A 22907-nucleotide genomic window follows, 5' to 3' on the forward strand; every position below is an offset into this window, starting at 1 on the left:
TGGATCCTGTGTTCCTGCAAAGCAGGGATATGGATTCATGCCTTCCCCTAGTAAAAGCCCCTCCCACACTACACTAAAACACTGGTAGGCACACATTCAACCCTGTGATCTTCCCAGCCAGTGTCATTAAAGAGGAAGTAAACCCTGATGGGTTTGACTTCCTCTTTGTTTCCCTGCAAAGGTAAAGCATAATGGGCTACAATGCATCGCATAGTAGCCCATTATGTGTCACTTACCTGACACAGGAGCCTGCGATGTCACCGCTGTCCCCTCTTCCACAAAGCATCCATCTTCCTTCCGGGTATTGTGGCTCCGGCGCTGTCATTGGCCGGAGCTGTGATAACGTCACTCCCGCGCATGTGCACGGGAGCCACCACTAATGGCACAATCTCTGTTAGAAACGACACGCTCAGTGCGCCTGCGCGCCGTTGTCTATGGCGCATGCATTGGTGCCTGTCTTTTGCAAATATCTCCTAAACCGTGTAGGTTTAGGAGTTATTTCTTGCACCTACAGGTAAGCCTTATGCCGCGTACACACGGTCGGACTTTCCGGCATACTTGGTCCGGCGGACCAGAGTGTGCCGGACAATCCGCCCGTGTGTGGGCGGCGGCGGACTTTTCCGGCGGACTTCTTCCCAAAAGCCCGCCGGACCTAGATTTCAAACATGTTTGAAATCTTTCCGTCGGACTCAGTTTCGGGCGGAAAGTCCGCTCGTGTGTGTGCTGGTCCGACGGAAAGCCCGCTCGTGTGTATGCTGGTCCGACAGACCAAATACGACACGAGGGGATGGTATTGCATCTCGCGCTCGCTGCAATAGGAAAAACAAATCTTCCTATTGCGGCGAGCGCGGGGCATACCAGGCCCTTAGGTCTGGTATGGATTATAAAGGGGAACCCCGCTACGCCGAAAAAACGGCGTGGGGTCCCCCTAAAATCCATACCAGACCCCGATCCGAGCACGCAGCCTGGCCGGTCAGGAAAGGGGGTGGGGACGAGCGAGCGCCCCCCCCCCTCCTGAACCGTACCAGGCCGCATGCCCTCAACATGGGGGGTGGGTGCTTTGGGGGAGGGGGGCGCCCTGCGCCCCCCCCCCCAAAGCACCTTGTCCCCATGTTGATGAGGACAAGGGCCTCTTCCCGACAACCCTGGCCGTTGGTTGTCGGGGTCTGCGGGCGGGGGCTTATCGGAATCTGGGAGCCCCCTTTAATAAGGGGGCCCCCAGATCCCGGCCCCCCACCCTATGTAAATGAGTATGGGGTACATGGTACCCCTACCCATTTACCTAGGAAAAAAGTGTAAGTAATAAAACACACCACACAGGTTTTTAAAATATTTTATTAAACAGCTCCGGGGGGGGGGTCTTCTTCCGGCTTCGGGGGTCCCTCCGCTTCATCTTCTCCCGGCGTCCGGTTGGTTCTTCTCCGCTCTCCGGCCTCTTCTCCCGGTGTCGCAGGTCTTCGGCCGGCCCCTCCGCTCTCTTCATGTAGCTCTATTGCGAGCGGAGGTCCGGACTTCTGGGCTTCTTGGCTTCTTGGCTTCTTGGCTTCTCTTCTCTTCTCTTCCCCCAGATGTTGACACGACGCTCTCTCCGGCTGGACTGGTTTCTGAGGGCTGCGTTGTGACTTATATAGGCGGAGACCCCGCCCCCATATGATGTCACAGTCCCTGGGCATGCTGGGACTGTGACGTTTTAGGGGGCGTGGCCCCCGCCCGCAGACCCCGACAACCAACGGCCAGGGTTGTCGGGAAGAGGCCCTTGTCCTCATCAACATGGGGACAAGGTGCTTTGGGGGGGGGGCGCAGGGCGCCCCCCTCCCCCAAAGCACCCACCCCCCATGTTGAGGGCATGCGGCCTGGTACGGTTCAGGAGGGGGGGGGGCGCTCGCTCGTCCCCACCCCCTTTCCTGACCGGCCAGGCTGCGTGCTCGGATCGGGGTCTGGTATGGATTTTAGGGGGGACCCCACGCCGTTTTTTCGGCGTAGCGGGGTTCCCCTTTATAATCCATACCAGACCTAAGGGCCTGGTATGCCCCGCGACGGGGCTCGCAAGGTGTCAATCTAGCCGATAAAAGCGGCAAGATTGACATCCTTTTCTAGTCCCGTCGCACCTGAGTCACGTTCAAAATGAACGGACTTGTCCGTGTGTGGGCAAGTCCGTTCATTCTGAAAGTCCGCCGGAACTCCGGCGAAAGTCCGTCGGAAAGACGGGCGGACTTAGCCCGCCGGAAAATCCCGGCGTGTGTGGGCAAGTCCGTTCGTTTTAAAGTCCGGCGCACCTGGCGGACAAAGTCCGTCGGAAAGTGTGCCGGACCAAGTAGGATAGAAAGTCCGCTCGTGTGTACGCGGCATTAATCTGCTTTTACCTGTAGGTAAAAGTGGTCTGTAAGGGTTTACAACCACTTTAATACAGTGACAGTGCATATTTTTTAGCACTGATCACTGTATTAGTGTCACTGGTTCCCAAAAAGTGTCAAAAGTGTCAGTTAGTGTCCAATTTGTCCGCCGCACTATCACAGTCCCGCTATAAGACGCTGATCGCCGCCATTACTAGTAAAATAAATATTTCAGAAAAATATCTGATAGTTTGTAGATGCTATAACTTTTGTGCAAGCCAATCAGTATACACTTATTGGGATTTTTTTTACCAAAAATATGTAGCAGAATACATATTGGTCTAAACTGATGAAGAATTTAGATTTTTTTTAAAATTTTTTATTGGAAATTTTTTTATAGCAGAAAGTAAAAGATATATATATTTTTTTAAATTTTTTGCTTATAGCAGAAAAAAATTTAAAAAAACGCAGAGGTGATAAAATACCACCAAATGAAAGCTCTATTTGTGAGAAGAAAAGGACATACATTTTATTTGGGTACAGTGTCGCGCGACCGCGCAATTGTTAGTTAAAGTAACACAGTGCTGTTGTTTCGTCAGATTAGGCGACCCGTCAGAATTAGTAAGGGAAATGAAGTTCCGTCGCCGCCATCTTGCTACACCCTGCCACAGTAAGGATACAGTGATAAGGCGGTAAGTGGACATCTTGTTACACCCACCGGAGTCTTGCATTTCACACTTATTTTTAACAGTAAACTCAGCTTATATAGTGAAATTCAGTATTTAAAAATCTGTCTGTTTACATGTTGAATTTTAAAATCAGCGGCAAGCCTGCTGATCTCACAGGTTTGCTAATCTGACAGAACACCGCTGCTTTGAGAAATCAACATCAAAACAGTCTGAGGGATTTGAAAATACTCAATTTCGCTATATAAGCTGAGTTTACAGTTAAAAATAACTGTGACATGCAACACTCCGGTGGGTGTAACAATTCTGACGCAAAAAATAGCCTGGTCATGAAGGGGGTAAACCTTCCGGAGCTGAAGTGATTACACAATTTAATTTAAAGTGGTGTTCCGGCCGAAATTATACTTTTTAAATAAAAATACCCCTATAATACACAAGCTTAATGTATTCTAGTAAAGTTAGTCTGTAAACTAAGGTCTGTTTTGTTAGTTTATAGCAGTAGTTTGTTGTTTTATAAACTTGCAGCAGGCTGTGGCCATCTTAAGTGTGGGCATCTGAATCCAGACTGTATTTCTTCCTGGATCTCATCCTTGCAGATCTCGCACATGCTCAGTGCAGCACAAGCTGTTTAATAGGTTTCAGGTCAGGTTTCCATAACAACGGCAGTGTCAGAGGAAGTTGCCGCCCCTTCCCAGAAGGCATTGCAAACAGGAAATGATGCGATGGGCCGCGGCCAGGGAGGAGGAAGTGAAAAATGAATACAGCAGATATACAGTAAGTGCTGAGAAAAAAAATAAAAAAATATCCAATTCGTTTACAGTGCACAGTTTAGTGAGGGATGCTGAAGAGTTGTAAAAGTGGGTGGAACTCCACTTTAAGTTAATGAATCCTCCACATGTCAGGTATTTTTATTTCCTCGATCTTTCACCTCCGTGTGCCATATCTACAAATACAACACACTCTCCAGATCTGAATGGCATATTTAGGCCATATAATGGCTATTGATAATGGGGTTACAGCTATATTGATGTAAAAGGTCCCTTTCAGACAGGGGGGACTCCAGCAGCGGATCTGCCTGCTTAGAGAGGAATCTGTCCGTTGATCCCCGTTGAGCAGGGAGATGACAGATCCGTGTCCGCTCCGCTTATGCAGAATAAACAAGGACACAGCCTGCTTTCCTCTATGAGTGGTCAGATGGAAATGGACTGTCTGTCTGCTTCTATCCAACTGTCATCCGATCTGCCAGACGTAGACAGGATGTCCGATATCGGTGGGTGTCAACGAACACATGTCCTTTGACACCCGCCATTCCATAGAGAGCTATGGATAGTCCAATCGGGTCCGCCTGAAACACTGACGGGCAGACCTGATCTATCAATCCACTTGAAAGGTGCCTAAGGAGCTCCAGGATTTAAGGAGAAAATTAAGCTCCCTCCCATACCCTAACAATAAGATGAAACTTTTGAAAAGTCATAGATCTTTTTATGAGTTTTCCAGCAAGCCAGGAAGGATGTTAGCAAGGGCAATGAAAGGGTCCAGTGATCATCACTGTTAAGCGGCGTACACACGAGCGGAATGTCCGACAAAAAAAGTCAGACGGAAGCTTTTCATCGTATATTCCGATCCTGTGTATGCCTCATCGGACTTTTTTTTTTAGAAAATTCTGATGGACCTAGAAATAGAACATGTTCTAAATATTTCAGACGGAACCAATTCCTATTGGGAAAACCGCTCGTCTGTATGCTGTTCCGACGGACCAAAAACGACGCATGCTCTGAAGCAAGTACGAGACGGAAGCTATTGGCTACTGGCTATTGAACTTCCTTTTTCTAGTCCCGTTGTACGTGTTGTACGTCACCGCGTTCTGGACGGTCGGACTTTGGTCGGACTTTGGTGTGACCGTGTGTAGGCAACACCGCTTGAATGGAATTCCGTTGGAGTTCCGTCGGAGAAAACTTCGGAGTTTATTCCGACGGCAAAACTGGTCGTGTGTACAGGGCATTATAAGCAATAAAAGTGTAAAAGAAAAAAAAATCCCTAATCAGCCTCCCCATTCGTCACTATGGTGACACTGAACTACTCTGAGGAGAGTATGTAAAAAAAAAAAGTTAAAGTGGTGTTCCGGCCGAAATGATACTTTTTAAATAAAAATACCCCTATAATACACAAGCTTAATGTATTCTAGTAAAGTTAGTCTGTAAACTAAGGTCTGCTTTGTTATTTTATAGCAGTAGTTTGTTATTTTATAAACTTACAGCAGGCCGTGGCCATCTTAAGTGTGGGCATCTGAACCCAGACTGTATTTCTTCCTGGATCTCATCCTTGCAGATCTCGCACATGCTCAGTGCAGTACAAGCAGTGTAATAGGTTTCAGGTCAGGTTTCCATAGCAACGGCAGTTTCAGAGGAAGTTGCTGCCCCTTCCCAGAAGGCATTGCAAACAGGAAATGATGCGATGGGCCGCGGCCAGGGAGGAGGAAGTGAAAAATGAATACAGCAGATATACAGTAGGTGCTGAGAAAAAAGATAAAAAAATATCCAATTTGTTTACAGTGCACAGTTTAGTGAGGGATGCTGAAGAGTTGTAAAAGTGGGTGGAACTCCACTTTAAACATTTAAAAAAAAATTGAATACAAATTATTTATTTATTCGTTTTTACACACTGTCACCACCAGTCAGTATCCCTGATCACCGCCACACCAGTCATATGATGACGCTATACTGTACTGGTGACAGTATGTAAAAGAAAATGTAAAAACCCACATTTTATTTAATTCATTTTCCAAAAGAAAGATGACAAAAAATTACAATTTCAAAAAACTTGACATGCTTCTTACTAAATACCTTGGACTGTCTTCTTTTCAAAAAAGGGTCATGTGGGGGATATTTGTACTGTCCTGGCATTTTAGGGCCTCAAGAAATGAGGCCATCAGTACATCAGGATTGACAAATTGACCAATTTTTTAAATTATTATTATACAGGATTTATATAGCGCCGACAGTTTACGCAGCGCTTTACAACATTGTGGCAGACAGTACAAGTACAATACAATTTTCAAACATATGTACCATGTACCATACCAAAACATGTTTGATAACCTACCTGCTCTACCCCTGAAGAAGATTGTTGGACCATGTTTGATGTCAACAGAGATTGTAGAACACTGTTCACTTATACAACTTTTTTTCTGTCTCAATACAATATCAGCCATAAATTGTCTTTAAACATTTTGTTTAATAAAATTTGTACTCTTATTTTTACTTTTATGCCGTGTACACGACCGGTTTTGCCGAGGGAATAAACTCCGAAGGTTTTTCCGATGGAGTTCCGACGGAATTCCGCTGAAACTGTGTTGCATACACACGATCGCATCAAAGTCCGACCGTCCAGAACGCGGTGACATACAACACGTACGACGGGACTAGAAAAAGGAAGTTCAATAGCCAGTAGCCAATAGCTTCCGTCTCGTACTTGCTTCAGAGCATGCGTCGTTTTTGGTACGTCGGAACAGCATACAGATGAGCGGTTTTCCAGATTGGTTCTGTTGGAAATATTTAGAACATGTTCTATTTCTAGGTCCGTCAGAATTTTCGATAAAAAAAGTCAGATGAGGCATACACACGATTGGAATATACGATGAAAAGCTTCCGTTGGACTTTTTTTGTCGGACATTCCGCTCGTGTGTACACGGCATTACTGTTATTAATGATTATTCGGATTGTCATAGGCTCATAAAGACCCATAGTGGGGTTTTGTTCCTTTTTGTTTTCTGTTTATAGTCAGATGTTGGCCTATTCCTTCACTTGACCTGACCAACATTCTTTCCTCTTTCCATACTTTGTGTAGCATGCACAAATGTGTGTGACATTTGTCCAATAAATGTTTTATAAATAGGCCCCTCTAAAGTCAAAGAAGATTCACCTATCGGCATCCACACACAGTGGAACCTCGGTTTGCGAGTAACGCGGTTAACGAGCGTTTCGCAAACCGAGCACTGTATTTCTAAAATTCCTAACTCGGTTTGCGAGTGTTGTCTCGCAAAACGAGCAGGATTCAGGCCAAAAGCGGTGTGCAGTACCGCTTTTGGCCTGAGGTGGGGGGGCGCCGGAGCTGAACAGAGCCGAAAATCGCTGATCGGCACCGTTTGGAAATGCACGGAAAGGCCCGAGGACAGTTCGGCTGACCTCAGCAAACCTCGGAAAGGCTCGTGAACGGAGTCTTTCCGAGGTTTTCCCGAGGTCCGCCGAAGTGAGGCTCTCCGGCGCCCTCCGCCTCTGGCTGCATGCGGTATTGCATCCTATTGAAGTCAATGCGGAACAAATTATTTTTGTTTCCATTGACTTCAATGGGAAAACTCGCTTTGATATGCGAGTACATTGGATTATGAGCATACTACTGGAACGGATTATGCTCGTAATCCGAGGTTCCACTGTATAACATAATAGAGAGATTCCACTAACAAGCTCATTTCCCCCATCTGCTACAATACACATTTGGATGCTATACAGTATAATGCAGACGGACGAATGTTCATCAAACATTTGCTTTGAGTATGGCACAACAAATCCATTATAAATAGACCATAAAATCTTTATATACATTTGTCTGTTTTTCTGTTGCCAATGATCACCTTAAAACTGGCAGAGAACATTATTATTGATGAATGTAACTATTCATTTTTATTTTAATATTTTATATTATCTATAATCTAGGTGGCTAAAGTGTTGTGATTTTTCTGTACAGCCCTATCAACATACCCATATTGTCATACAACTAAATGATATGTTAGGTCATGGATAGGACAGATTTGTACAATGTACTTAAACAAGGTAATTAGCGGTCAAATCTTCTATCAGTAGATAGAGTATGTACTTTGTCTCTTTATCAATCAGTTGTATTATTGTTTGTAGCAAAAGGGTAATAATTGGCTGACTTTGATCTCTTAGCTGTGTGGACTAATGAGATCTATATTATGTCTTATCGGGTAGTAGAGATCTGACATTTCCATGATTAGGAGACAGCTCTATACATATCAATGGTGCAGACATTCCCTTATCAAGTTTCTGCAGTTCTTCATATCCAGGCCAAAGGTAACTTGATTAGAAGTTCAAGGACTTATTATAGCATAGCACAGTTTGGGATAAATTACTCTTTAACCACTTACGGACCGCCGCACGCCGATATAATTCATAACTGTGAAGAGAAATATCGTTGTTATGGCAGTAGCTAGCTGCCATAACCCCGGTATCCTCTTCTTCTGCCGGCGGTCTGCTTTCAGATAAAAGTGGTCTCTGCAGTGGATTCGCCGCAAGATCACTTTTATCAGTGGCGGGAGAGGGCCCCCCTCCTCCTGCCCCGCTCCTGTTCCCTCTGCTGCTTACCGGAGCCGTCGGCAGCGGAGGAGGCGATCGGATGTTGCTCCTTCCTTGGCATGGAGACGAGTGAGGGGAAGATGGCCCCCACCCATCTCCATACCATTGCAGGGCAGAAGCGACGTCAAAACGTCCCTTCCGCCCATAGCTCTTAACCACTTGCCGACCGGCTCACGCTGATATACGTCGGCAGAAGGGCACGTACAGGCAGATTAATGTACCTGCACGTTGCCCTTTAAGAAGTGGCTTGCGGGCGCCCGCATTGATCTCCGTGAGTGTGATTGGGGGTCCCGCAGACTCGATGTCCGCAGGTATACCCGCGATCGTCTCACGGAGAGGAAGAACGGGGAAATGCTGATATAAACAAGCATTTCCCCGTTCTGCCTAGTGACAGGACACTGATCACAGCTCCCTGTAATCGGGAGCGGTGATCAGTGTCATGTCACACATAGCCCCCCCCCCAGTTAGAATCACTCCCTAGGACACACTTAACCCCTACAGCGCCCCCTAGTGGTTAACCCCTTCACTGCCAGTCACATATACACAGTAATCAATGCATTTTTAATGGCACTGATCGCTGTATAGATGTGAATGGTCCCAAAATAGCGCCCAAAGTGTCCGATCTGTCCGCCATAATGTCGCATTCACGATAAAAATCACTGATCGCCGCCATTACTAGTAGAAAAAAAAAAATATTAGTAAAAATGCCATAAAACTATCCCCTATTTTGTAGACGCTATAACTTTTGTGCAAACCAATCAATAGTCGCGATTTTTTTTTTTTACCAAAAATATGTAGACGAATACGTATCGGCCTAAACTGAGGGAAAAAAAATGTTTTTTTTATATTTTTTTGGGGAATATTTATTAAAGCAAAAAGTAAAAAATAATAAGTTTTTAAAAAAATTGATGCTATTTTTTTGTTTATAGCGCAAAAAATAAAAACCGCAGAGATGATCAAATACCACAAAAGAAAGCTCTATTTGTGGGAAAAAAAGGACGTCAATTTTGTTTGGGAGCCACGCAATTGTCAGTTAAAGCGATGCAGTGCCGAATCGCAAAAACAGCTCTGGTCTTTGGCCAGCCAAATGGTCGGGGCTTAAGTGGTTAAAGGGCAATTTTTAAAAAAAAAATTTTTTAAATGACAATTTTTTTTTTTATTGCATTTTAGTGTAAATATGAGGTCTGAGGTCTTTTTTCCCCCAGATCTTATATTTGAGATGTCCCTGTCATGTTTACATTCCTTGTAATAGGAATAAAAGTGACAGATTTTTTTTCTTTAAAAGAACAGTGTAAAAATAAAAAATAAAAGGTAAAATAAATAAGATTTTTTTTTTTTTTTAAACGCGCCCCGTCCCGCCGAGCTCATGTGCAGAAGCGAACGCATATGTGAGTAGCGCCCGCATATGAAAACAGTCTTCAAACTACACATGTGAGGTATCACCGCAATCGGAAGAGCGAGAGCAATAATTCTTACCCTAGACCTCCTCTGTAACTCAAAGCATGCAACCGGTAGAATTTTTTTAAACGTAGCCTATGGAAATTTTTAAGGGTAAAAGTTTGTCCCCATTCCACGAGCGGGTGCAATTTTGAAGCGTGACATGTTGGGTATCAATTTACTCGGTGTAACATTATCTTTCACAAGATAAATAGGGGATTTACCCTCTCTATTTGTCCTAGTGACCACTGTCACCGATAGCAGGATGCCCATTTAGCTGTGGCCGTGGAATTCTTTGCCCCGCAGCTGCACGCAACAAAGAGGCAGGGATGCTAATGACATAATTGACGTAACATGGCTATGTGGACTTACTTTACCAATGGCAGTATCCAAACATGTCTATGTGGCCATATTAGGTCAATGATGCCAACAACACCACTGCCTCTTTGATACATGCAGGGTGGGAATTGCAGGGCCTCAGTTGATTAGCCTGCAGCCTGCTATCACTTTTTCCTGTATGTTTGAGCTGAAGTGAGTTCAGTACAAACCTTAGCTCATCCCTACCTATGGGTCAATGTTATGCCTTTACGCTGAGACCAGCGCTTCCTTAGTGTGTGCCTTTCTGAATGTGAATGTGAGCAGTAAACCATAAATGAAAAAGATACAGTGCCTTGAAAAAGTATTCATACCCCTTAATATTTTCCACATTTTGTCATGTTACAACCAAAAACGTAAATATGTTTAATTGGGAATTTATGTGATAGACCAACACAAAATGGCACATACAGGCGGTCCCCAGGTTACAAACAAGATAAGGTCTGGCAGACCAACACAATGTGGCACATAATTGTGATGTGGAAGGAAAATGTTAAATGGTTTTCAACATTTTTTTACAAATAAATATGTGAAAAGTGTGGCGTGCATTTTTATTCAGCCCCCCTGAGTCAATATTTTGTAGAATCACCTTTCCCCCGCAATTACAGCTGCAAGTCTTTTTGAGTATGTCTCTACTAGAGAGTGAAATTTTTGCCCATTCTTCTCTGCAAAATAGCTCAAGCTCTGTCTGATTGGATGGAGATCGTCTGTGAACAGCAATTTTCAAGTCTTGCCACAGATTCTCAATTGGATTTAGGTCTGGACTTTGACTGGGCCATTCTAACACATGAATATGCTTTGATCTAAACCATTACATCTCTGGCTGTATGTTTAGGGTCATTTTCCTGCTGGAAGGTGACCCTCCGCCCCAGTCATAAGTCTTTTGCAGACTCTAACAGGTTTTCTTCTAATGCCGCGTACACACGAGCGGACATTACGGCGGACTTTGCCGGCGGACTGGATTTCGTCGGACAATTCGATGTGTGTGGGCTCCAGCGGACTTTGTTTTCTCAAAAGTTGGACGGACTTAGATTTGAAACTTGTTTAAAATTTATCCGTTGAAATCGAGTCCGGGCGAAAAGTCCGCCGTCTGTATGCTAGTTCGACGGACAAAAAGCCATGCTAGGGCAGCTATTGGCTACTGGCTATGAACTTCCTTGTTTTAGTCTGGTCGTACGTCATCACGTACGAATTCGACGGACTTTGGTGGATTGTGTGTAGGCAAGTCCGTTCATTCAGAAAGTCCGTCGGAAAGTACATCGAAAAGTCCGCCGGGCAAAGTCCGCCGTAATGTCCGCTCGTGTGTACGCGGCATAAGATTGCCCTGTATTTGGCTCCATCCATCTTCCCATCAACTCTGACCAGCTTCCCTGTCCCTGCTGAAAAAAAGTATCCCCACAACATGATGCTCCCACCACCATGCTTCACAGTGGAGATGGTGTGTTCAGGGTGATGTGCAGTGTTAGTTTTCTGCCACACATAGCATTTTGCTTTTAGACCAAAAAGTTCAATTTTGGTCTCATCTGACCAGAGCACCTTCTTCCACATGGTGTGTCCCCCACGTGGCTTATCGCAAACTGCAAACAGGACTTCTTATGGCTTTCTTTCAACAATGGCTTTCTTCTTGCCACTCTTCCATAAAGGGCAGATTTGTGGAGAGCACGACTAATAGTTGTCCTGTGGACAGATTCTCCCACCTGGGCTGTGGATCTCTACAGCCCCTCCAGAGTTACCATGGGCCTCATGGCTGCTTCTCTGATTAATGCTCTCCTTGCCCAGCCTGTCAGTTTAGGTGGACGGCCATGTCTTGGTAGGTTTGCAGTTGTGCCATACTCTTTCCATTTTCGGATGATGGATTGAACAGTGCTCAGTGAGATGTTCAAAGCTTGTGATCTTTTTTTAACCTAACCCTGCTTTAAACTTCTCCACAACTTTATCCCTGATCTGTCTGGTGTGTTCCTTGGCCTTCATGATGCTGTTTGTTCACTAAAGTTCTATAACAAACCTCTGAGGGCTTCACAGAACAGCAGTATTTACACTGAGATTAAATTACACACAGGTGGACTATTTGCTAGTTAGGTGACTTCTAAAGGCGATTGGTTCCACTAGATTTTAGTTAGGGGTATCAGAGTAAAGGGGGGCTGAATACAAATGCACGCCACACTTTTCACATATTTATTTGTAAAAAAATGTGGAAAACCATTTATCATTTTCCTTCCACTTCACAATTATGTGCCACTTTGTGTTGGTCTATCACAGAAAATCCCAATAAAATACATTTACGTTTTTAGTTGTAACATGAAAAAATGTGGAAAAATGTCAAGGGATGTAAACACTTTTTGAAGGCACTGTATATCAAGGAACATTCCGAGTGGCCTTCTGATTGCATTGTAAAAATCTTTGGAATGAAAACTATAAAGTGGGGAAGAAAATGCAGATGGGACTAAAGTTTATCTAAGAGTAATGCCGCGTACACACGGTCGGACTTTTCGTCTACAAAAGTCCAACGGACGCCGACGGACTAAAGCTGGCTGGTAATCCGATCGTGTGTGGGCTTCTCCGGACTTTCAGCAGACTTTTTCAGCCTCAAATCCGACGGACTTTAGATTTGAAACATGCTTCAAATCTTTACGTCGTAACTACGACGGACCCCGAAATCCGCTCGTCTGTGTGCTAGTCCGACGGACAAAAACCCATGCTAGGGCAGCTATTGGCTACTGGCTATGAACTTCCTTATTTTAGTCCGGTGTACGTCATCACGTACGAATCCGTCGGACTTTTGTGTGGTCGTGTGTAGGCAAGTCCGTTCGTTAGAAAGTCTGCTGCAAGTCCGCCGAAAGTCCGCCGGAAGTCTGTCGGACAGGCTGTCGGACTTTTGTAGACGAAAAGTCCGACCGTGTGTACGCGGCATTAGATTAATAAGGAGATATGGGAAGAATAAAGAGGGTATGAAAACAATAGGTATGGTATAGGGAAAACAGGTGTTCACCATGAAAGTTGCTAATAGTAGTTGAATTGTACTGTAATGGTGGGTTCCAGGTTTGCTTAAATGGTAATTGTATGTACGCCAATATACTAGATAGTTTTGTCATTGATCATAATCCAGTTAGGCCTATGTTTTACCAACTCAAATTGTGTTGTAGGCTTTTTCTTACTCCTACTAACTATTATGGATAACACAAAAATGTATGAGATCAATCTATAAAGATATCTGGGAATCCTGTGAATACATTTATTTAAAGGTGCTTTCATTGTAGAATTTTGAAGAATAATTTGGCAGGGGTTCAGATTGTGGACACCTTTGGGGGCAGTTATTCATTGGAAAACAGTGGTGATTAACTGAAATTAACCAACATACCTAATTGTTATATTTGCCAAGATTGGTTGGTCCGGGGTCACCCCCTGTTCCCCCTGCATAACCCATCCTCCAACTGGAAAATGGAGCAAGCCCTAATCTTTAGAGCAGCCTTTCTCAAACTTTTTACTCCAGAGGAACCTATTAATTATTCTCAGGTCTTGGGGAAACCCTGCTAAAACCAATTTGTTGGGGTAAGTGGAAAAAATGCCTCTTCCCTTGGTGGTCAGCGGGAAAATGCCTCCCTTACAGACAGCTAAAAAGATCATTGGTGTTATGCAACTGGCTATTCCAAGTGGCAAGGGTCCCGGAAATATGCATGCACCATCAAATAGGAGTTCAATGAGCCACAGCTCAAGGAACCCCTAGCTACGTAGCTCTGGAGGAAACCCAGGGTTCCATGGAATCATGGTTGAAAATGGTGCAACATACGAGTTACAAATCGCACCTAAAGTCGCATCTAATGTATTTCTATGGCACTGTTTTCATCAGTGCAATTTGAAGGAATGAGATTTTCACCACCAAGCCAATTCTGGCACTCCTCTCCTACATGTAAAAATCATAATTTTTTTGCTAGAAAATTACTCAGAACCCCCAAAAGTTATATATGTTTTTTAGCAGAGGCCTTGGGGAATAAAATGGCGGTCATTGCAACTTTTTACGTCACACGATATTTGCGCAGCAAATTTTTTAAACACGCTTATTTTGGAAAAAAAAACAGTTTAATAAAAAAAACACTAAAGTTAGCTCGCTTTCTTTGTATAATGTGAAAGATGATGTTATGCAGAGTAAATAGATACCTAGCATGTCACGCTTTAAAATTGCGCACACTCTTGGAATGGCGCCGCTTTAAAATTTTTTGCAGGTTACTTTTTTAGAGTTACAGAGGAGGTCTATAATTATTGCTCTCGCTCTAACGTTCGTGGCAATATCTCATATGTTTGGTCTGAATGCTGTTTACATATGTTGGCGCACACATACGTATATGTTCGCTTCTGCGTGCGAGCACACAGGAACGGGGGTGCTTTAAAAAAAATGTTTTATTGTTTCTTTTATTTTTATTTTTTTATTTTTACACTTTCCCTATAATTTTTTTTTTTTTTTTTACCACTCTTATGCCCCGTACACACGAACTTTGTTCGGCCATTCCGACAACAAAATCCTAGGATTTTTTCGGACGGATGTTGGCTCAAACTTGTCTTGCATACACACGGTCAAACAAAGTTGTTGGAAAATCCGATCGTTCTGATTGCGGTGACGTAAAACACGTACGTCGGGACTATAAACGGGGCAGTGGCCAATAGCTTTCATCTCTTTATTTATTCTGAGCATGCGTGGCACTTTGTGCATCGGATTTGTGTACACACGATCGGAATTTTCCGAAAACGGATTTTGTTGTCGGAAAATTTTATATCCTGCTCTCAAACTTTGTGTGTCGGAAAATCCGATGGAAAATGTGTGATGGAGCCTACACACGATCGGAATTTCCGACAACAAGGTCCTATCACACATTTTTCGTCGGAAAATCCGACCGTGTGTACGGGGCATTATTCCTATTTCAAGAAATGTAAACATCCCTTCTGATAGGAACAGTGCATGACAGGTCTACTTTATGGAGAGCCGTGAGGTCTATAAGACCCCACATCTCTCCTCTAGGCTGGAAAGCTGGAGATCTAAAAAATTAAAAAACGATCTCAGCCTTTCCAGCTAAAAAACACGGCAGTATTTACATCTGCCCAGGCTGGAAGTGACATTGTAACGTTGTGCCTGGCCTCTGAAGGTCATAGAGATGCCCGGGGACCATCTGGTCCTTGATCAGCTCTATGGTAAACGGCCGATTCATTCTCCAGCCCACCAATCGCAAACTGATTCAGGTTTATTATATACTGATGTGGGTGCACATACAGTAGTTACAATTGATCCCACCCCCTGCCACCTTCTTCACCGCCCACCGATGTATAAACTCAGGCTGTTTGCATGGATTGTGACAAAGGGGGTGGACCTCCGCATAACGGCCCTGCTCATTCCCAATATCAGAGCTGCGATTTGACAGCTCCACTCACTGTCATTGCGGCTGTACGTCCCCAGCTTGACCACCAATCCCTGGCTCTGCGGGATGGATGGTCACACTGCTGCATGTCCATGGCTGCACTCATTTAATATCCTATATCATATTAATATCTGATGCCGCCATTCTTGCCTCGGCTCCTGTATGCTGCTAATCAAGATTTTGGAAGATACAGATGCTATGTTTAATTATTTGGTGTCTTTGCAGATTAACTAATTCCTGAACCTTGCACTCTGTACAACACTTTCCTGAACCTTGCACTCTGTACAACACACTCCTGAACCTTGCACTCTGTAAAACACATTCCTGAACCTTGCACTCTGTACAACGCACTCCTGGACCTTGCACTCTGTACAACGCACTCCTGAACCTTGCACTCTGAACAACACATTCCTGAACCTTTGCACTCTGTACAACGCACTCCTGAACCTTGCACTCTGTACAACACATTCCTGAACCTTTGCACTCTGTACAACGCACTCCTGAACCTTGCACTCTGTACAACACATTCCTGAACCTTTGCACTCTGTACAACGCACTCCTGAACCTTGCACTCTGTACAACACATTCCTGAACCTTTCACTCTGTACAACGCACTCCTGAACCTTGCAATCTGTACAATGCACTCCTGAACCTTGCACTCTGTACAACGCACTCCTGGACCTTGCACTCTGTACAACACACTCCTGAACCTTGCACTCTGTAAAACACATTCCTGAACCTTGCACTCTGTACAACGCACTCCTGGACCTTGCACTCTGTACAACGCACTCCTGAACCTTGCACTCTGTACAACACATTCCTGAACCTTTGCACTCTGTACAACGCACTCCTGAACCTTGCACTCTGTACAACACATTCCTGGACCTTGCACTCTGTACAACTCACTCCTGAACCTTGCACTCTGTACAACACATTCCTGAACCTTGCACTCTGTACAACGCACTCCTGAACCTTGCAATCTGTACAATGCACTCCTGAACCTTGCACTCTGTACAATACATTCCTGAACCTTGCACTCTGTACAACGCATTCCTGAACCTTGCACTCTATACAATGCACTCCTGAACCTTGCACTCTGTACAACACATTCCTGAACCTTGCACTATGTACAATGCATTCCTGAACCTTGCACTCTGTACAACACACTCCTGAGCCCTGCACTCTGTATGTGGCATCCTTCTGAGCCCTGCACTCTGTACGTAATGCATTCCTGAGCCCTGTACTCTGTATGAAATGCATTCCTGAGCCCTGCACTCTGTATGTAGAATCCTCCTGAACCCTGCATGTAGCATCCTCCTGAGCCATGCACCCTGCACGTAGCATCCTCCTGCACCCTGCACGTAACATCCTCCTGCACCCTGCAAGCAGCATCCTCCTGCACCCTGCACATAGCATCCTCCTGCACCCTGCACCTAGCATCCTCCTGCACCCTGCACGTAACATCCTCCTGCACCCTGCAAGCAGCATCCTCCTGCACCCTGCACATAGCATCCTCCTGCACCCTGCACCTAGCATCCTCCTGTACCCTGCACATAGCATCCCTCTGCACCCTGCACGTAGCACCAGCATACAGGGGCACACTGACCACTAATATTCAGGGCCAGCGATTACCAATATACAGAGGACATAACAAATCAAGTAAAACAAGTATCATGCAACAACAAAAAATCTCAAAAGCAATAAGAGAATCTTGTTAGCTGGTTCCCTCCTCTAACGCAAATCAGTAAAAAGCAAAAAATGCAGCATTGCCCTACACTTCATCTATAAAATTGTACAAATGGACTTATGAGTGCAATGGTAAAACTTATAAATGAATATCCAGTGCAATATCAACCAATGTATTGCAATATAGTAGTGATGGTGTCACCCCCTCTAAATATTTTCATAAATTGTAGAGCGTCAATGTGCAAATAATGGTGAAACCCCCTACATACAAAAATAACACAGATGCAAATCAACCCATGTATTAGAACATAGTAATGAGGATGTCACCCTCTCTGCAAAAGGTAAGAAATATTGCAGATCTGCAATGTGCAAATAGTGGTGAAACATGTTGATGCACATATTTTACATTTTATGCATCTCTGTTATTATTATTGTATGTAGGGGGTGTTACCATTTTTGCACATTGAAGCTCTGCAATTTCTCAAAATATTTTTGAAGAGGGGTTGACACCATCACTACTATATTGCAATACATTGGTTGATTTGCACTGGATATTCATTTATAGGTTTTACCATTGCACTTATAAGTCCATTTGTAGAATTGTATAAAGGAAGTGTAGGATTGTGCTGCATTTTTTTGGCTTTTTATTGGTATACAGAGGCCAGGACATACTGATCACCACTGCAGAAACCTCCACTTGCTGGCCACACCCACTTTTTGGCCATGCCCACAGGTGTGCGGTGGCAGCGACGCGCTTTGTGCGCTGGATTAGCACCCTTACTTTTACCTCGACCACCATCATAGCACCACCAAAAAAAATTGTCTGGAGCCACCCCTGCCCGAATTGGATTTGAATTTTACCTCCAAGTTTTTTCTCTGTCTTATCTTCTTAACATTTGGTAGTCATATCACAAAAAATGCTAAGAAGAATCTTTTTGAAAAAAAATGTATCTCATGGACGAAATGTGATAAATAATGTATATACAGTATCATACAATCATTCCATAAATACATACACTGCATGTATAATTTAAGGAAAATATGCTTATAAAATAGTTTACTATTTGGCATGAAGAAATTAGATTTTTTTAATATATTTTTTTGGGGGTATGTTTTATAGAAAAAGTAAAAAAAATTTTGTTTTTTTTTTAAATGGCGGTCTTTTTTCGTTTATAGCGCAAAAAAATAAAATAACTGCAGAGGTGATCAAATAACACGCAAAGAAAGCTCTATTTGTGGGGAAAAAAGGACATACATTTTATTTGGGTACAGCGTCGCAATTGTCAGTTAAAGTAAAGCAGTGCTGTATTGCAAAAAATGGCCTGGTCATGCAGGGGGGTCTCAAAAGTCTGAATTTTCTATAGAAAGACACACATTATTGCAGCTCTGTAATCATTACACACGGTTGGATTTTCCAATGGAAAATGTGTGATAGGACCTTGTTGTCGGAAATTCAGACCGTGTGTAGGCTCCATCACACATTTTCCATAGGAATTTCCGACACACAAAGCTTTAGAACTTGCTATAAATTTTCTGACAACAAAATCCGTTGTTGGAAATTCCGATCGTGTGTACACAAATCCGACGCACAAAGTGCCATGCATGCTCAGAATAAATTAAGAGATGAAAGCTATTGGCTACTGCCCCGTTTATAGTCCCGACGTACGTGTTTTACGTCACCGTGTTCAGAACGATCAGATTTTTCGACAACTTTGTGTGACCGTGTGTATGCAAGACAAGTTTGAGCCAACATCCGTCGGAAAAAATCCATGGATTTTGTTGTCGGAATGTCCGATCAATGTCCGACCGTGTGTACAGGGCATAATTGTATTTCATTAAATACAAGCAATGTAGTGCTTAAAGTGGTTCTATAGGCAAAATGTTTTTCACCCTAATGCATTCTCTGCGGCATTCCAACCGACTTGCTTTTGGGGCACGATCATCATAAGAGGAAGTTCTGTGCAATATCATTGTACAGAGAAGGTGAGCAAATCATGTTTATTATTTTTATTAAAATATGCCTTTATTAACATTTTATATTTGCATGACAGGAAAAAGAAAAGAGCCAATCAGTTAATTTGCTGACAAGAAGAATGCTGAGAGGAGAGAGAGTAGAGTTACAGAGATAAACTCATTACTGCGCTCGCTGCTTCACCTTTCATGCTGGAGCGGGTCCAGGACATCCTGAACTCAGAGGAGGTGGGTTGAATAATGCTGACCATCAGATTTCTAGAGGCAGAAAAAAGTACTGCAGGGGAAATCTCTGTATCGAGCTGAATACTGCCACAAAAGCTGGTGTTTGTTATTTTAATGAAAAAAAAAAAAGCTTTAGTAGCTTTAGTAACACAAACACAATATAACATCATAACACAAAAACATAATTGGTATGGCAATCAATGCCCTAAGGCAAGCAAGTGTGCTCTACCGGAGGGATAAAAATAACATCATTAAAGGATTAGTCCCACAGCACTTTTAAGGAGCTATAACCTGTACCAAGGAAATAATACAAGATTTTACTATGGAGACATAGTGACGGAAGCCACTGTCTCCTTAGATTCAGTCCAGATGTCCCAGGCCTTGGAGAATTTAGTAGGACATCCTCTAGGCTCATATGTGTATTTATAGATTGGTACCATTTTGTTTACTATGGATTTCTAGAAATCGGATGTAGGAGCCTACGAGGACTTCCAGTGTAGGAGAATACACTTACAAGCGTAGAATAACAGCAATCCCAAAAGAGTTCTCATAGCTCTGGATGTTGTTTTATTTCAAATGTCCACCATGTTGTTTGAACCTGGGTAACACCAGAATGTTTTTTTTTTAAGGCCATTAAGTAGTTGTTCCCACCCATTCTGATACGTGAGCAGTTGGGGCAGTAGACCAGTCATCTGTGCTAACTGGCTGGAGCTCCAATCTTCTGCTGCAGGTTTGGGATCTCAGGATGCTCTGCAGGAAATTGCTGAATGGGCACAGATGGAACTTGTACTCCTGACCAGTCAGGAACTTCAGGCTGAGGAAAGTCCAGAACATTTGCAGACCATTCACCTGGTATTCCTCTTTAGTGGTAGCTTTCTCTGCAGCAGCCTGTTCTTCCTTCTTAATCCCCTCACGATCCCGTTAAATTGAGATCAGGCATGACTTCCCATGGATGTTCACAGGATATTGTTCCCCTCATGCAGAACTTCTCAAGCTAGCATCCACAACACAAAAGAATGGCACCCTTGTTATTACAGGGGATGGCAATATCCACAAAACATGGAGGTTAATCTCTATTGCAGAGAGCAATAGTAGGAATATTGACTTAAGATACCTCATTAAGTGGTTCATGATCACCATGTGGGGTCAGGTCACAACTAACAGAGCGTGGTTCACGGAAAGCAGCTTGAATTTGATTGGTGGAAAGTACCAGGTGTGAAGCGACCAGCAATTGGGGTGGCCCCACAGGCAGAAGCAAATTTCAGAACAGTCCCCTGCCAGGATTTCTGGAGGAAATCACACAAACATCAGCTGGGTTTTCAATGTATACGATAGCACATGCAGCAAGCAGAAGCTTCTCCCATGTCCGTTTTAGATTTATAATTTAAATACCATCACTTTTCCTTTTGCAGATATACGGCTACATTTGAAAGTCGAGGTGGTGCCACCCAAATGCGTCCTGCAGCCAGGAACTTAAGGACATCTTCCTCTTTCATTTGCAGACATCCAGACCTCCGGACGTTGTTAAACACCCCTGAAGCTACGATGGGGAAAAAGAGACAAAGCCATGTGGAGAGTCTCCTGCTGGAACCATAGCAAAGAGGGTTTTGTTATTTTTATTGGGCTTTTATTTTTTAATCTTATTAATTTTGCTGGAGTTCTACTGTAAGTCCTGCACTAATGATCTCATATGTCTGGCAACGTTGAAAATTGTCATTCAATAGTTTATAGACTGTTTTTTCAGACCTATCTCCTTGATAAGATAATACACTCATAACCGACGGCAGATAATTTCATTTGATAGATCTAAAGACCCTACATCAGACTAGATATTAACTGAATTATTATTAGAACTGATTATTTCAACGTGGCACAGGAAGACTGAAGGTTGAAGCCAGTCTTCCTGATCTGTTTTTTTTTTTTTTTTTTTTTTTTAAAAGAGAGACTCTCTTTTTAACAGATTGAGGTATCATGCTTGTAGGCAGCAGGGTGGATAGGTAGTAGTTTTTTTTTTTTTTTTGCCACATCAGCGAGGGACTTTTCCCGGATAGGTAGTAGTTGTTTGTCACATCTTCAATGTTTTCCCATTAACTTGTTGGGCGCCAAGTGCGGGGTTACATGGGCGGTCTACGCCCTGTGGGTTCTTCTGGGCTTCCTTAGACACCTTGTACAGGGTCACTTTGCGGCACACACATAGGGTACCTTTTACTTTGTGCCGTCTTCACCAATGCCCTGGGACAAAGCCAAGGCTGCCATGGGGAAATACTCTCTTAGAGATGAACGTACACCATGACACTGCAACTGTTCTCCAGTTAACTCTTGGTTCCCCGTGACAATGTACACCTTTGCCATAACTTGCATTTTGGAGGGACACGCTGAACAATGTCCACATCCACTTGTCCAGTGTTTTCCACTACTACTCCCCAGTAGCGGAGTGGGCCTGTCATCCACTGTGCATGGGCTCCACTTGTGCATTGAACTTAACTCTCAAACTTCCGTACCTCTGTACAGGATGGGGAACCTCTGCGGTGCAATCCACTCCTGTTGTTATGGGAGACAGACCACTGGCAGAAGGAGTGGTCTACATCACTGCAGGCTACTTGTTAAACTTCCGTTACTCTATGTAACCACGTGTCTTCACACTTTCCTCCACACTGATGTCTTCGTAGCTCAACGTGTTAAGACACGCTCAGTGAACTATGTGTGTGCCGGTTACTTAGAGTACATCTCTTTAATAACATCCAGACCAGGCAAGTGCAAAAATAGGCATTTCACCGTCCAACATTCAAGGACATGATACTTTTCCTTATTCCCTAACTATGGCTACAGGCTTGAGTGCTTCCCGGCATACCTGAAGAAGTGTAGTCCAGCAATCATAGTCCTTCAGAGTAAAATCTCCAGCATTGGTGTATTCAGGGCGAACCCCAAGTTAAAAGTCTTGATAAGCAGGCCATTACAAGCGACATTCTCCTACTTATACTGGTCTCTTCATCCATCTTCATCCCTGATGGCCTCATAGGCCACAGCTGAGCTGGCACTCTGCTTTCTCCAAGTCTCTGGGGGAATCTCTCTCCAAAAAGACCACAATAATCCCCTCTCCCCCTTCTCCCCTCTGTATGCCAGACCACTGACCCAGTTTATATGTCATAGGACAAGTGGGCTGGACCCAGAGCAGAACCCACCAAAATGACCAACCCCCGCCTTTCCAGGCCGGGACAGAAGCTAACTAGTTCAACCTGCCTATATGCGTATCATTTCATGCATGCACATGCATATGCAGTACAACAATACCTAATACTTTTAGTAAAAAAAAAACAAAAAAATATTTTTACTCCCAAGATCTCACATTTTACGAATGAGATATCCTGAAAGCCACTGGAGACATGGTCATCACAGGGGGGATCTGTGAGGTCAGGG

The 22907-nt window shown here is 43.8% G+C and overlaps 1 pseudogene; it reads right to left on the minus strand.

The window, feature by feature from the left end:
* Positions 1–20123: 20123 nt before the first annotated feature.
* Positions 20124–22492, minus strand: LOC141128008 (small ribosomal subunit protein uS2 pseudogene; annotated as a pseudogene).
* Positions 22493–22907: the final 415 nt, after the last annotated feature.

Source organism: Aquarana catesbeiana, linkage group LG01 (genome assembly GCF_042186555.1).
Source record: "Aquarana catesbeiana isolate 2022-GZ linkage group LG01, ASM4218655v1, whole genome shotgun sequence".
Taxonomy (NCBI): domain Eukaryota; kingdom Metazoa; phylum Chordata; class Amphibia; order Anura; family Ranidae; genus Aquarana; species Aquarana catesbeiana.